This window comes from Humulus lupulus, chromosome 5 (genome assembly GCF_963169125.1).
Source record: "Humulus lupulus chromosome 5, drHumLupu1.1, whole genome shotgun sequence".
NCBI classification, from domain to species: domain Eukaryota; kingdom Viridiplantae; phylum Streptophyta; class Magnoliopsida; order Rosales; family Cannabaceae; genus Humulus; species Humulus lupulus.
In genome coordinates, this window is record NC_084797.1 from 173,053,167 (window position 1) to 173,068,847 (window position 15,681).

At 34.3% G+C, this 15,681-nt stretch overlaps 1 long non-coding RNA gene across 1 annotated transcript; it reads right to left on the reverse strand.

Moving 5' to 3' along the window:
• Positions 1–4,425: 4,425 nt before the first annotated feature.
• On the reverse strand, positions 4,426–7,388 carry LOC133833841 (uncharacterized). Its single transcript, XR_009893164.1, has 3 exons — positions 7,197–7,388; positions 5,583–5,648; positions 4,426–4,591 (listed from the first exon to the last, which is right to left on the reverse strand). It is a non-coding gene; the product is annotated as an uncharacterized LOC133833841 (long non-coding RNA).
• Positions 7,389–15,681: the final 8,293 nt, after the last annotated feature.

The window sequence follows — 15,681 nt, forward strand, 5'->3', positions numbered from 1 at the left end:
GTTTATAGGTCCTTTTGAGATATTGGACAAGGTGGGAACAGTTGCATATAGATTAGCCCTACTGCCAGCTCTAGCAGATAGTCACAATGTATTTCACATCTCGATGCTGTGTAGATATGTGTCAGACCCATCTCACGTCCTCAAGTACGATAGGATAGCACTCCAGAAGTACTTGAGTTACGAGGAACGACCGGTTAGCATCCTAGATAGAGGGATGAAGGAATTACGATCTAACAATATTCTGATAGTCAAGGTCCTATGGAGTAATAGTTTTGAAAGGGAGGTAACATGGGAGTTGGAGGAAGACATGTTAGCCCAGTATCTGGAATTGTTTGGTAAGTAAATTTCGAGGACGAAATTATTTTTAGTGGGGGAGAATTGTAGAGCCCCAGAATATTTACTTAACTAGCTAGATAGTAGTAGTAGTAGTAGTTAGTATTAGTTTGTAGTATGTTAGATTCTATGGATTTTGGTTCAAGTCGGGACTTAGTTGGAAACTTGTAGCAACAGTTATGAATTTTATAAGTTTAACCTATAGTTTAAGAATATTAATTATAACATAAGGTTTGATTAATATTGTTGTTCCTAGAAATATATTTATTATAACCTAAGGTTTAGATAGAACCATTAAAAAGCATGACACTTGTCATAATCATGTTTATTTAAGGATTTAAGTATTTTTAAATAAAAGAAAGATCTAGAAACTTTAGAACCTTCCAGAACCATTAAGAGTATGACACTTGTCATAATCATGTTTATTTAAGGATTTAAGTATTTTTTTAATAGGACAGTTTCACTCCCCAATCTCTATAAATAGGACCTAGTGCTCAACCATTTTCTTCATTCTTGAAGCATTTGATCAGAGCCTCTAAGGTGCTAGTATTACTATAGAGAGATACATTTGGGTTTGGGATTAAAGCTTTATCATTCTAAGCTTTTCTAAACAATTGGGAAGTGAGAAATAGTGTGATTTTGGTATTAAGGTTTAGATCAATCAAGGTATTCCTATTCCTAAGTTCAGTTCTTTATAATCTTTTAGTTTTCTTTAGTTTCTTTTATTCAGATGCTAACTCTTGTTTATGATTCTTGATTAGGTATTTAAGTTCTTGAAACTTAAGGTCCTTCTTGTTAAGTTTCTTCTTGATGGTTTAGTTTTCATATTCATCTTTATTCTTAGAGATTCTCACCTTTTCTACTATTGGTTTATAGGAGTGTTCTAATCCCGTTCTTGTTCCCAAATATCCCGGATTTTGGTAAGGAAAATAGGATAGATTTTATGTGTTTATGTTATGATGAGTATATGTATAGTATGTTTTGTAGTCCTTGGGCATATGACTTGTTTAAACAACAAGCCCCAAGAATATGTTTTCAGTCGCTTGGGCATACAACTTGCTTAGATAAGCAAGCCCCAAGAATTTATGATTGTGCATATGACTTTCTTAGATAAGGATGCCCCAAGAAGTTATATTGGGCATATGACTTGCTTAGCTAGCAAGCCCCACAAATTTATGGGCACATGACTTGCTTAGCTAACAAGCCCCAATAATTTATGATGGCCATTATAGTTATAGTCCTATATGATATATGTTGTTATAATCATACGTTTTATAGTATATGTTTATAATATAGTTTTATCTTATGATATGTGATTGTTAGTAGATTTTTCTAGCTGGGCATTAGGCTCACTCCTTTATTTTTAGTGTGATGCAGGAAAATAGATATGGAGGCGGAAAGATTCTTGGTAGCTTGGCTTGTGTGTTAAGGATGAATGGACTGAGTGGACTACGTGTCGATCGAGGATGACGTTTATTTAGTCTTTTGAATTATGTTTCTTTTGAAATTCCGCATTTAGTTTTTGAATAATTAATGTAAAGTTATGTTTTTCTTTTAAACAATGGGTACCCATGCCATATTACATTTTAAACTTATAATTTTATGTTATTGATACAATATTTATTTTGGAGTTTTAATAAAGTTATGATTATTTCTTATGTTTCCTTCAAAAGTAGTAGTTAAGTCTAGTAGTTTTTAATGGTCCAAGGTCTTAGCAATAGTTGGGTCATTGCAGTTGTTGGCAACGCCGACAGTTATTAGGTGTCGTGATTGGCTGTCTATGGTGACAGTTTTTAACTGGCGCAGTTTTCACACCAGAGGACACTGCAAATAAGTTGTCATTGCCCCTGGTTTCAAAATTAACGCAGCAATTGCAGTAAAAGAATGCACATAAAAAATTAAATTAAATCAACATTGGTAACATTAACTTTATATTTGATTAATTCTAACACTTTCTAAATAAAAGAAATACATAGTTCCAAAAAAGTTTGTCATAAAATGGATATCTAGCAAAAGTTCCAAAAAATCTAGTTTGTCATAAAATGGATATTTAGCACAGTATGCACATCAAAAAGCTAAATTAACTCAACCTATAATTTGTTAGATTGATTTTGTATTTGATTAGTTCTATCAATTTCTAATAAAAGAAATACAAAGTTCCAAAAATGACTAAATCCCTTCACATAGGTAGCGAGATGTGGTAGAATATATTTTGTCCACTCCTCTTGAACTTCATTAAGTTCAGCGTCAGTATACAGTAAATCTGAATTGAACTGCAAATAATTGAAATTATAAGTTACATGTCAAATATATATGTAATTAAAATATAACTTTCTTAAAGTTAAAAGGTAAACACATTTAATTATTACATTATTCGATAGATATGATCTAGTTCTTTATTGTGAAATGAGATCCCTAGCATACTTCATGCAGTAGATACCGCACTCTGTGGTTTTTGGTTGTTGTCGGCACTGTTAACATAGACAAATATAAAAGTATATTACATATACTTGTTAGTATACTTATAATTTAAATCTTATGTTTTATAAAGTTGAATGTTACTTACCTTTGGACTATAATACTTTAGACTTACAACTCTTTTTCCTTTTTCCGTATGATATAGCGTTAAAGCACTATACATAATAAAAGTATTTTAATTAGCAAACAAGTACTATTAAAAAGATAATATACTTTAAGGAATGAAACTTATATAAACTTACACCCTAACTATATTTTGAATCTCAATGCATAATTGAAGGTTAATGGGATCCAAGAACGCCACTGAATGTGAGTGAGGTTGAAATAGCAATAACACCCAATGTTCACTAGAAAACAAACAATCAAATATTTAGAAGATGACTATATGAACTTATCATTTCAAAACCAATATAAACTTATTATTCCAGGGACAAATAAGGAACTGCTTCTCGCCCATTTGAATGAATCGATCTTTAAGTGCTTGGGCATGCTTATTCTTATGACCCACACTAACTTCACGTGGATGTTAAAATGCGTACAAATGATCCAACCAATTTGTATGTAGTCTATCATCCAACAACTGAGAAATTAATCATATTTAATTATAAAACGCATGCATATAATTTAAGCTTTAAATTATAAAAGACATGAATATATACCTCAAATACAATATCATTGGAGTTTGCCCAATCTTGTCCATGTTACAAAATTGTGTCACATCATCCTTGAAAAGCGTAGCAATCATGTTGTATCCAAAAACATGCGATGGGATATTAATCTTCTTGTGGTAGTCATTATCCCATGGTGATACAAACTTCAATAAAGAGGTCAAAGTGCTTGACATAGATGCCAAATCATTATGAGAGATTGACACTCCTCCTGTGTCAATGGCTCTACATGTGGAAGCTTTGGGGGTTGTGGCTGTTGAGTGGAATGTATCATCGCCTCAATATCTTCTTGCTTTCTCTTCTGCTTACGACCCAAGGAAAAGTTAAAATAAATAAATTTCAAAATAAAATAAGTTAGGCGACAATAACTTATAGACATTACCTATCCCTGCTCACTTTCATCGATAATAAGATGTTTATGCCATGTTACTGGTACCCCAACTGCTTGACCTACCAAAGTGATCCCTGAATTCAAATTAGGAAATTTTAGCCTAGCCATCTCTTCGTGGGCTACCTCAACGACTACACGAGCAACTTCTTGAGGCATCTTTTTGCCATGGATATCTGTACTATCAGTCTTAAGGATGTATCACGATGCAACTATGTTGTCACTCGTTTTGATAGCAAGCATACATTTAATATGCTGCATTAGAAATAAATAATAAATATAGTAGAATAGCATTGCCTCATAATTGATAATGGCATGAATTTTTTTGTATTGCATGCCTAACGAACGCAATGTCTTCTTTGCCTCATAAAACGAAAAGGGCATTTCATTATTTTTGGGTAATAACTCTCCTAGAAAGGAAAGTATATCCGTAAAGCTCTTATTGTAACGACCTGGATTTTCAAGACTCGATAATGCGGAAATAAAAATGTTTTCATTTAACAAAATGTCTCAAAAACCCATAGAAAAAAAAACTTTTAAAAAAGTCGTATGGCCATACTTAACATTTAGTTACAAACATGTTTTATAAAGAGTAGAGTGAGCCTAGTTTAGGAAAATTACACAACATTTCCAAAAATAAAACGGCTTCCCAAAAGGTCGGTCCACATGTACATTTGCAAGGAAGACTCCAGCGCTCACTGCTCTGCCTTGCCCTTGCCCTTACCTACAACATGAAACAACTAGGTAAGCGAAAACGCTTCGTAAAATCAACTTTCAAACAAAGCATGTAGAGAATTAGGGTTCCGGACCCATCCGGACCCTACACAATCAATTTCAAGAACGCTAAAGCGTCCTGGAAAACTTATGGTCATGCCTGATTACCAAGGATAAATTAATTCATAACTAGATAAAAATCATGCACTCAGAAAAATCCCAGAACAAGCAGATATATTATATCACAACTATATCTTATCAATAAATATATCCCTGCACTCAGAAAATCCCAGAGAAAGCAGATATATTATATCACAACGTAATTCGAGACCAACGCTCGACAATTTCCAACAATTCATGCGTAACGCGCCCTCCAACATAATTGCTAATCTGTAAAAGAGAACCGAGTCCCCACACTAAGATCTAGCCAATAAATATTCTCATCAAGGGTAACTATCGTGTTACCTAGGGCATCGCTACTTATTCAAGAGTGTAATCCAATTTACATGGTTTTACGGAGACTTCTATGTTAATCAGTGGTGCTGGTGAGCAGTTGCCCCTAGGGTGTTCATCCTCACTCAATCTTGGCAACCCCTAGTATCTCTAGGCACTCTCACTGAATGGCCAATATTCACGGCTGCTATCCGGGAATAACTTATCAGAGCACTTTCTCGGATTCTATCCATCCAATGATTAAGTAAGCATGAGGGCCCCTAGGTCCCATTTATCTTGGCACCCCTAGGTTTAACCAGCTTATCCTCATCTCATGGCCACTCGTCGCGATAATGAACCGGACATAAATAAAATCAAGCAGTGTGACGGGGATCAACCGTCTAGGATATGACGGACATCTACCATTCATATTTTCTAAATCAGCACTCACTAGACTAACGTCTCTAAGCAACTTTCTATGACAGCCTATATATGTGAATGTATCCCTATACTAACATACAAGACAATAATCATTTCACGTTGCAGTCATACAATATAAGTTGACTTACTTGGAGTCCTTAGCGCTCAGCAGGTTTTCACCCTCCAACGTTCAGTCCAGTTACGCTTAGCCAATACTGTAGTTATCCATACAGTATACTCGGATTAATTATGGCACTCATAATTCATTATTATTATTTTCGGCAGTTTGGTCATTTTAATAAAAGTCATTTGTAAGGATTTATAATCCTTATTTGGTTTTAAACCTATTAAGGAAAGTCATACAAAATTTTCGAGACTAAACCCTAAGTCTCGGGGAGGCCTATCCTAAGGTCTCGATACCTAGGCTCGGGTATCACAATGGTATTTTCCCACAATCCGCTAAAAATCTTATTCTTTCAAGATATCGCTATTAACACGCACTTTCGACTAGTCGGTTAAAATATGTAAGATTTTAGCCGGTATTATATCCAGAAAATACTAATAAATTCCTTAATTATTTTTTTTAAAGAAAATAAACTCTTAAATTTTCCTTTTATTTTTCTTAAGGTTTTAATATCTAAAAACCGTTTTAAGAAAATTGTCTAATTTGTGTTAATTAGGAAAACCGTTAAAAATTTCCCATTTTGACTAATTTATTTTCCAAAATCAATTAATCAATTTTACTTACTAGAAAAATAATTCATTTAATTATTTTCTCAAATTATAGGGTTTTAAACCCTCTTTTAATTTATTAACTATTAATAAATTAAATCTCTTATTTTTAGAAAGAATAAAAGCTCTTTAATAAAAATAATTCATTTAAACTCAAAGGGGTAATTTTAGTGAAAATATGATTTCAAGACTTACCAATTTATATATTGAAATAAGCAAAATTTTACTTTTTACCTTATGTTCCAAAATCTCATTTTTACACTAAGTGTGAAAAGCCTATTTTTCACATTTTTAACTACATATTTCGTTAGTTCATAACTTGAAATTTACTACCCAATTGTTACCAAAATTTCCCAATTCCATTTTTGTTATGCCATTTAGGTCTTTGTAAAATCTTAGGTCAAAATGAGCATTTTTTATTGGTGAAATCATTTTCCAACAGTGAGGTAAAAATGACATTATTTTCAAGTCCTTATTTTTTCTAAACTTTGACAGTTAATAACTTTCAAACCCTTTAATATTTTCTTACCAAATTTTACAGTGGAATAATAGGTTATCCCAGAAATATGTCCACAAAATTTTAGAAAAAACTGGGTTCATTTGCCCTATACAGTGGCTGTCCAAACTTGGTTCCGAAAATAAGAATACGAAAAAACAGTTTTTTACCTAAACTTTGAAATAGCATAACTTACTCATTTATAAACATTTTTTAGTGTTTCAAAAGCTCAATTTTATGTACTCAATCTCAACAACATCACAGTACAATTTAATTTTACAAAAAAAATATACAGTGGCTGCTTGACCCCATGGAAGTCACAGCTCAAAACATGTTTTGTTTTAGGATATCCTACAAAACCCTTGGGGGTTTTGGTTCCCATTTTCAAAAATCAATACACATGCATCATAAATATTATTAAACAACTAACATAACCTTATTACATCACCAACAAGAAACTTTAAGCATTAAATATACAAAATCATGCTTAAAACTAAAAACCCTACAACAAAATCATCAAAAGTAAACTTTTTACCTCTTTGGTGTTCTTGCTTAAGGTTTGGACCTTCCTATAAGCTTTGACTCCTTCAAAACCTTTCAAAAACCCTAACCAAGTTCCCCCAACAACATAGTTAATTAGCTATTTGAAACTCTATGCTTAAAACTTTACAAAAGCCTAGATTAGTGAAACTTTACCTTAGGGAAAAATACTTCCTAGACCAAGACTTAGCCTCCAAGTTTCCTTGGTGTTCTTGAGGTTGAATATTGAGATAACACTTTGAGAGGTCTTCAAAAATCAGATGAGTGAATGAGAGAGAGTGGTGTGGTCGGTTGGGGAGGGTTGGAAGAGTTTATACTATCTAATTTACCCTAAAAACACTCAAGTGTTTTACTCCCACTTGCCCACTTGACAATATCCCAAACCTTTAAATAAATGGGATTTAAACTCAATTAGTTAATAAATGGGGTTTCAAAACATCACTTGGCCGGTCACCCCTTGCTATATATATGATCATTTCATTTTTTTTTTATAAAGGTTAATAAATGTTTCATAAGAAGAAAAGTCCAAATTGGCTTTTGACACCTTTTTCACTCTTATTAAGTTTTAATCAACAAACTTAACATTAATTAATTAAATTAAATGTCTCTCACATTTAATTTAATTAATCACATAATAAAATTTAACCTAAGGTCCATTCATGGAATAAAATTCCCCATTTCGGCAAAATTAGGCATTTAACACAAAATGCCTTAAAATTTCCATTTTCTTTTAGGTTTATTATTTTTTGACCAAAATTTAACTTTTATGAATGTATTTTATGCCCAAAATATAATTGTCATAATTTTTCATTTTATTTTCCGAGATTTTTACCTGATCAGGGTTTTTGTGTCGGTCCAAGACCGAAAGTCTTATCTTGACTTTTAAAATCACAAAATTCATATTTTGGCTAGCAATAACTCATGGAATACTTACAAACAAAATATAATATTATTTAAAATAATATTCTTAACCCGGGGGAAAAATCCCGACCTGAGTCGTTTAAGGGTACCCGAAAACGTAGGACGTTACACTTATCACTCAACCCATGGTTAGCTTTTATATTATAAAACCTAAGAAGTGATGATAGTTTAGTGAACTTATTACAACCAGGGTAAATGGGTTTCTCAGCATCCTCTAAAATAGTTTGAAATTTTACTTGATCAAAATCTGATTCAAATTGTGCATCACCTATCATTTCTGCAATGTCATCTCTCTCGTCATCAGTCACATAATCACAATTATTCTTGTTAGATGGAGGTTCTCTACTAAATGTGATTTTTTCTCCATGCAGAAAACACATCTTATAACTTTTATCTATTCCATACTTAAATAAGTGACCATTTATCTCAGTAATTTTCATTGTTTGAACATTACCACACTTAATACAAGGACAACAAATGTTATTAGTATCTTTAGCATTTCTTACGCAAAACTCCATGGAATGCTCAACTCCATCCTTATATTTCACTAATAATCTATCCGCTGACATTCAATCTTTATTGATTGCCATTATTTTGTCTAAAAATGTTGACAAAAAAAAAACTATAATCACAATGAGTGTTTTATATGTATTTAGTCAAAGTTTTCATAAATAAGACATTGCAAGAGATAAGTTAATGATTTGGAATGCAAGCTTTAGAAACTTAACATTCCAAACTGAAATAACTATGTTTGAGTCGTTCATTCCCTTTAGTTGGTGTTGATTGTGACAAATGGCTAGGCTAGAAAATTAGAAGATGTGATGTCTGATTTCCTATAGATTTTTTTTATACTTAGTTTTGTTTTGTTTTGTATGTTTATTTTATTTTCATAATATGTATTTTTTATTAAAGAAAATAGACACAATATGGAAAATGCATGCTTTGGCTTTGGTTTTTGCATATAGGAGTTTACTCAATCAAAAATGGTATTTTATTTTTGATTTGGATCCTATTAGTATTTATTAATTCAATTGATACCAAATTAGCTCAAACCCCATGTATTAATACTAACCCTATAAAGATTAGTTATATATAGTTATAACACTATAAAAAAATGAAATTAAAAAGTGGCGTGCATGTAAAAACATGTTCTTTATGACGTGCATGAAGTTTCTCTCTCCACGTTTGCCATTATATAGATATATGCAATATATTACTAAAAAGAAGAAAAAAATTTGATCTTGGTCAATCTCTACTAATTATAAAGTTTAAAATTCTTTATTGGCTAACTTTAAATTAGACAAAAATATTTTAAAGCTATTGAGGAAAATCAGTAGCATATCCTTATTGATTCATGATTTATTATCAAATTGATTTAGCTGATTTTTTAGTGTGAAAATATATTTTAAGTGTGAATACATTTTCACCTTATTTATCACAAATAAACATTATTTGGTAAAAATATGTATGTCAAGTATCTTAAGATTATTTTAAGGGAATATGTTCATTCTGGAATAAAGAAGGTGTTGAAAATATATGTTAAAAGAAATGACCATGTTCGTTCTGCCAGATAAAACTGATGACATTGCTTACTCATCAGTTTCCTTTTATGTCGACACATAATTCATCTGGCTGGCTGATTTCCTAAATCAAAGAAATTTGCAATTTGATTTCAAAGATCTCAGAAAATGTTGGCCTTGGACGATTTCCTTGCCTATAAATATCTTGCCAAGGCCTTTGGAAAATTTGTAAACATTACGTTATTTTGAAGAGTGTTTTATTTGTAGAGATTAAGTTTGTTCACCTTAATCTTTGTGAGAGTGTTGAGTATACTTGTGGATATCTATCTAGTCCTTTGTAAATAGGTAGTGTCTATTGTGAACGTGTTCATAAGGATCTTTGGGAGAGGATTCTATCTAAGTCTCACTTCGGGAGGAAGTGAGCACTCACTATTCTTTGAAGGGATTTCAAGAGAATTAACGTTGCATCAAAACCAGATTCGTAGAGAAGAGTACAACAAGATTGCGGCAATAGTTTAAGAGGGAGTCTTACATTGTTTAAGTCAATGCTTTTGTACACATTGTTTCTTTACTAATTGGTTTATTCTCTGGGTTTGGGCCCGTGGATGTAGGTTATCTGAAAGGATTTCTGAACCACGTCAAAATTCTCGTGTGTTGAATTTTTACCTGTTTTTTTTGTTTTTGTTTAATCAGTTGCATAAGTAGTGTGAACAAAACTGAAATTTGTCTAAACAACTTAATTAGTATTCCGCATTTAATTAATTTGTTTATTTTAAATCACTTGGTAATATTAAAATATGGAATTTCAATTGGTATCAAAGCGGGTCACTAAACTCTTAGTGAGATCTTGTATTTTTTCCGTTTGTTTTGTGCCTTGTGAAATGTATTTCTTTGCAGAAGGTGGATCTATAACTCACCCTCCCTTACTGAATGATTCTAACTATCCTTATTGGAAGGTATGGATGAGAGCCTTTATTAAATCTCAAGAAGAAAAGGCATGGAGATCAATCTTAACCGGTTGGACACCTCCATCTGAATCAAATGATGTAACAAAGGTAAAATCTGAACTTAACTGGACCGATGCTGAAGATAAATTGTCTAGTTATAACAAAAAAGCCTTGCATGCTTTCTTTAATGGAGTTGGTGAAGGATACATAAAATTAATATCCTCTTGTGAATCTGCCAAAGAAGCTTGGGAAATCCTTCAAACTCAATTTGAAGGAACTGCTGATGTCAAGCGTTCTAGGCTTGTTATGTTAACTACAAGATTTGAAAATCTTTTTTTTTTGATCAAGAAGAAAATGAACTTCATTGAACAATTGAACAATACAAATGAGAGTCAAAGACTCAAATACAAACAGGCAAACCAACCAGCCACAAACCAGATAAGACACTCAACTAATTACATTGAAGGTTCCGAATGTACACTTGATCTTTGACAGAAATCTGACTATTGGTAACTATGTAAAGTCTATATTTAATTATGTATTTAACTTCCTTTAGTAGATTCAAAACAGTCAAATAGTAACCATCATGAAAACACCTGTTTCTATTCCTCCAGATGCTGTAAATAACAGCTGCTAAAACCATATTCAATATAGCAGCCATTACTCCATTCCGAACTCTAGCCAGCCAAACAATCCAGCCAGTAAAATCAATAGGCCAAGCTTCGAACCCCAACCAGTCAAAGATGAGTTTAACAAACTGTCTAGAGAGTAAGCAGTCAAAAAATAGATGAGAATGACTCTCGGGATACCTCTCACAAACAGGATAGACCAATGTGGTCATAGGAACATGCAGTCTACTGAGATTATCTCTAGTTAATAGCTGAGAGTTGACCACCTACCATAGCATAAATCTGTGTTTAGGAAGGATTAGTTTACTCCAAATAACCTGATAATAATCTACCCTTTGCTGGTCTAAAAGGCTGTTATATAATTTTGAAGGCTGGAATTTCCCTTGCGCACCAGCAGTGAGAATAGCAGCAGGGCTAAATTTATCTTTGAGATGGCAGAGCTTCCTCCAATACCAGCTACAATCTGACTTCAGTTCATAGTTCCAGATATTGACTCCTTTCAGATAAATGGAATTGATCCATTTAACCCATAACAGATCTGGTTTTGCAGAAATAGCCCATACATACTTAGCTAAAACAGCCCGATTCCAACTAGCTCAATCTCTGAATCCCAGACCACCATAGGCTTTGGGGAGGCAAACCTTCTGCAAAGATGGGATATGCAGCTTGCTCCTATGCCCAGAAGGGCCCCACAGAAAACTCCTACAAAGCTTTTCTATTTCCTTGATAATACTTTGAGGCAAAACAAATATGGTCATCCAATAATTTCGAAGCCCAAGCAGAACTGAATGTATAAGTTGGATACGCCTAGCAAAGGGGAGATGTCTACTCGCCCAATTCTGAAGTTTCAATCGAAATTTCTGAAGGATTATCTCACAATCTTCATGTCTCCATTTAGTAGGTCTCATGGGCACCCCTAGGTACTTAAGAGGAAAAGTTCCTTCAAACAGATTAATTTATTAAGCAATCCGAGTTCTTTCATTGATATTAACTCCTCCAAAAAAAATGAGATTTTCCTGAGTTGATTGAAAGCCCAGTAGCAGCTGCAAATTCCTCAAGAACCTCCTTAATAATTATTACAGCTGAGAGAGATCCCTTACAAAATAAGAGCAAATCGTCCGCAAAGCACATATTAATAAGCTTGAGACTTTTACACATTGGGTGATATCTATAGGAGGATTTAAGCGCTGCTAGTTGAAGACTTCTTATCAAGTATTCCATTATAAGAACAAACAAAAGGGGAGACATGGGATCACCTTGTCTCAGCCCCTTTTCACCTTTAAATTTGCCTTCAATTCTACCATTCATCAGTAGAGAATAAGAAGTATTACGCACGCAAGACATAACCCACCCTATGAATTTCATAGGAAAACATAGAGCTGTTAAAAGGTCTTCAAGAAACCTCCAGTCTACTGTGTCATAGGCCTTACTTAGATCAATCTTGATAGCGCATCTTGGTGAAGTAGAAGGCCTCCCATAGTTTTTGATGAGATCTTGACAAATCATTATATTATGAGCTATAGAGCGACCTTTAACAAAAGCTCCCTGATTTGGCTGTATAAGATCTGGGAGAACTAAGGCCAGTCTCTTACAAATCAATTTAGCCATGCACTTGTACAATGTAGAGCAACAGGCTATGGGTCTATAGTCAACAGCCCGGGAGGGGTTAGCTACCTTAGGAATTAGAGACAAGGTTGTTTCATGCAACTTAGATGGGAAACAACCTGTTTCAAAACACTGAGTTATAGCATAACAGACTTCATCCCCTAAATCATGCCATATAGCTTTGAAAAAGCCTGAACCAAACCCATCAGGTACTGGAGATTTGGTTATTGGAATGCCAAACAATGCATCCCGAATCTCCTTCTTTGAAAAAGGTTTAAGAAGCTTCAATTGCTGCTCAACAGAAAGCTTAGTACCCATCTCAATATTCTGGATATTAATCCTACCTGTAGCCAAACTAGAACTCCCTAAGAAACATCTGAAATGACCCACAAAATGAGATACAACTTCAGAGAAATTATCAACTATTTTGCCTTCATCCGTGATAAAAGAGACAATACCATTCTCAGCTTTACGCTTCTTCAAAAAAGCATGAAAGAAGGAAGTATTCATATCTCCCTGTCTCAGCCAAGTTATTTTGCTCCTCTGGATTAAAAAGCTATGATACAGCTTTTCCTGAATCAAGAAAGTTTCAACAGCCATCCTCTCTTCTTCCTGATAGCTAAATACATGAGGGTGGGCTTGAGCTTGCAATTGAGCTTCTTGGCAGATCTCTTTAGCCTTATAATAGTTTAATTTCAGATCACCAATTTTGTCCCTGTTAAAACTTTTCAATCGGTGTTTAAGTCTCAACACCTTTAGAAAAATAGCTTTTATACCTGTGGCTCTTAGAGGTGACCTCCAGCTGTTTAAAACCAGCTCTCGAAATTCATGGTGATCTGTCCAATAATTGTAGAAATGAAAGAGCTTTAACCCCAGCTTCTCCAAAGGCTAAGAGCTAACTAGACAGGAATAATGGTCTGAAATGGTTTCCCATCTAAATACTGTAGTGGACTGAGGGAACAAATCAATCCATTTCTCATTCATAAGAACATGGTCTATTTTTGAGTATATTCTAGCTGCACCATTTTGGTTATTAGTCCAAGTAAAATAGGAACCTACACTTTTTAGAGGCTCAACATGAGCACCCTCAAGCCACCGAATGGAATCAACCAATTCTAAAGCTGAAATAGGCTTACCACCTGATCTGTCTTTACCTGAAAAAGGGGCATTAAAGTCCCCTAAAATTAACCAAGCTTTGTCCATAAGAGCAGGCCTTTGCAACCCTTCCCAGAGATTTCTCCTTCCTTCAATCGAATTAAAACCATATACAAAAGTGACAAAAAAATCTTGTTGCACACCAGCCATCTTAACCAAACAATGAACACATTGATTAGATTCCTCAAGAATCTTGACTTTAACAAAGATCTTTCTCCAAACTATCAACAGCCGGCCTTCAATAACTGAACTTGTATGAAAATCCCAATTCGGAAATTGATGTTCCATGAACTCTCTAATTTTATTTCCCTTCATTTTAGTCTCTAAAAAACCACCAACTCCTATTTTATTTCTGCTACCAAGGTCATTAACAGGGCTATGCTTATTAGAGCTATTAAGCCCTCTAATATTCCAACTCAAAATGTTACAATTATCCATTTGAAGAGACATAAATTGTGTTACCTTCTTTACCACCTATCACTTGCTCTTGAAGCACCACAAACTTCTTTGATTTCTTGTACTTTTGCCCTGAATTTTTAGCATTAATTTCTGAACTCTGTCCTTCCTTGGCTTGAGTAGCAACCCATTTAGGGGTAAGCCAAGGTTGGCTTACATGAGTACCTTTGTCATTAGCAGCTGATTCCTCATTGTTGGGCTGTAAAGTCTCAACTGGGTTGACCTGAACCTTACCTTCGTCTGAACTAGCCTGAACCACAGGCTTCTCCAACTCTACATCCTTAACTCCTTCATTCCTCTGATCCTTCCTCTCTGTTTTAGCTGTAGACTCCTTCATGACCCATTGAGCTTTCTGGTCTTTCCTACAGTCTGTCATTGAGTGACCAAAACTAGCACAAGTCTTACACTTAATGGGTAACCATTCATACTCAACCCCCTGCTCCATGATTTGGACATGCTCATTGATATATTGTATACTTCTAGGGGGGTTATCAGTAACTTCCATTTATACCAGAATTCTTGCATACTGAATACGCGAACGCTCCCTTGTGAATTTGTCCACCATTATTGGTTTGCCAATTGTACTCACTAGGGCACTAGACATTTACTACCCCAATACTGAAGCCCCAAATCCTATAGATGAATCCAAAGAGGAACTGATCACACAAGTCGAATAGCACTCATATCTGTCGTCCATGGGCGTATAATTACAGGCTTCCTATCAAATTGGAGAATGCCATTTTCTAAAACATGATCCCTTGTAGCATCATCATTAAATTTGACCATAGTCAGACCCATTGTCATTCTTGCTATCTGACCAATCCCTAGATGACCCCAAACCCTTTTTATGAACCCTTCAAAAGCAACCATTGGGGGGTTAGCACCTAGCACCATGCAAATGACTGCCGAGCTCCAATTTGTGGATTGTAATTTGACCTCTTCTACATCAATTCTAGCAAATTTCTGTCCCTCCCTGCATAACGGTTCAGTGAACTCAAGCTTCTGGTCAGAGAAGGACACTTTACTAGCCGTGAAACTTTGCCACTGTCGCTGAGTTGAAGCTTGAAAGTCTCCTTCATCCACCTTGTCTGACCAGGAAGCCATCGTAGAAGTCGAAGCAACATTTCCATTCCCTACAGTGTTAAAAACCTGGGTTCCTTTTTCCCCCGACCCACCAACCTCTTCGATTTTGTGATTCAAATCCACAACACTTGTCTCATCTTCTTCAAACACTATAGCAATCTCAT